Raw genomic sequence first — 1,833 nt, 5'->3', positions numbered from 1 at the left:
GTGTGTGTGTGTGTGTGTGTGTGTGTGATCTGCAATACTCTGCACATGATCTGCACTACTCTGTGAACTGTCAGGCTGCACAAATGACTTAACGGCCAGTGAAACGAGAAACAAAAAGTCCCCTTTTTGTCAAGAACTAGACATTAACAGACTGATTTACAGACGGCCATTACATTTAGGTTTATAACTAGGTAATACTAGGTAATACAACTATTGTTGTTGACCACCACTTGACCATCTGAGAGGGAGTTTATGTACTAATCTTACAAATTACGAAATTTTGCAGATCTTCGATATTTTTTTGATATTCTTTAGAGACAATAATTTGTACTGTTATTTCATTGATCCCAAGTGGGGAAATTACACTTTACACTCTGTTTTGTTCACCACACACACACGGTGAGATGTTAGAGTGAGTGGGCTGCAAGTGCTGGACCAGCACCCTGAGCAGTTGGGGGTGGGGGTACAGTGCCTTGCTCAAGAGCACCCTCACAGTGCCCAGGAGGTGAAGTGGCATCTCTCCAGTTACCGATCCACACTCTGTACTTCATTCCATATGGGGACTTGAACCAGCAACCATCCGGTTCCCAACCCAACTCCCAACGGACTGAGCTACTGCCACCGCAATGTCTTTAAGTTAAACAGTTTTTGGGCAAAAAAAAACCACATTTAGATCAAAGGTCACACGTATGTATTGATTATAAAGCAGGTTGAGGTGCTATATAATTACTGTGAAAGTATCAAAATGCTCAATCAACAGAAAACTGCACACAGCCCATGTTCCAACACTGTGCCTCTAAATAAGCCGTCAGCACTACCCTACAGCTGTGATGTCACAACTATACTACTTATAGACAGAACGTGTTGTGACAGTCATTCTCTGGCAATTAACACATTTTTAACACTAAAGATTTAGTGTGTATGCGTACGTTTTGGATAGAAATGAACGTCTGTTACATTCAAGCCATTGCCAAAAAGACAAAGCTAATAAAAACTAGCAGCTCCACACAACTCTCTGGATTTCTCAGTAGGACCATGTTCAGAAGATTATTTATGTGGTCTAGTGATAATATAAGATGATTACCTCTTCTGAGTCCATCATAAGAGTCCATCGTGTCTTTTTAATCCTCCTTGTCCTCCTTGGTGCGCGATCACGGAAGGCTTGTATCGTGTGGACGCGTCGACAGAAGACAGAAAACCCTATGGAGGAGACAGAAACTACGCACCATAGCTTGAAACATGTTCTAGTAAAAACTCAAAATACAAGTTTGAACCTGAGTAATAGACTGATATGAGTTTTGTGTTGTCGGTCTTAAATGTTTTTTTAACCCTCTTGTTGTTCTCGGGTCAAATTGACCCATTTTCAAAAAGTTTCTATATCAGAAATTTGTATTTCTTTCAACCAAATTGCCCAAAACATTACGTGGATGGTTCCATGCAGCGCTCTTAACATGTCAACTAAATGATCAGTTCACTACTTTCATTGAACGTTGGGGTTTTATTCAATTTTCTAGCATTTGAAGAAAAAAAATGATAACAGAATGTTTAAGCAAAGTGACGAAAAGGTTGGAAAAAGCTTCAAAAACGTGGAAAAAAAAACCAAAAGTGACAAAAAATGGGGTTAAAATGATGTGTCACAATTTCAAATGACACGGCCTGCTCTTCTTGGAATAACGCTAGATATATGTTTTTTTGGTTTCAGAATTATATTCAAAACATGACTGTGTATTACTGACAGTGTGGAGAACTCTTTGAAGAGGCACATAGGCCATTTAATGGGCAAAACTTTAACTGAACAGTTGAATGAACAAATATTTTAAAAAAAGATGAGTT

This window comes from Etheostoma spectabile, chromosome 18 (genome assembly GCF_008692095.1).
Source record: "Etheostoma spectabile isolate EspeVRDwgs_2016 chromosome 18, UIUC_Espe_1.0, whole genome shotgun sequence".
In the NCBI taxonomy this organism is placed as follows: Eukaryota; Metazoa; Chordata; class Actinopteri; order Perciformes; family Percidae; genus Etheostoma; species Etheostoma spectabile.
The sequence above is the reverse complement of the archived record's forward strand: the minus strand, read 5'-3'. Positions refer to the sequence as shown.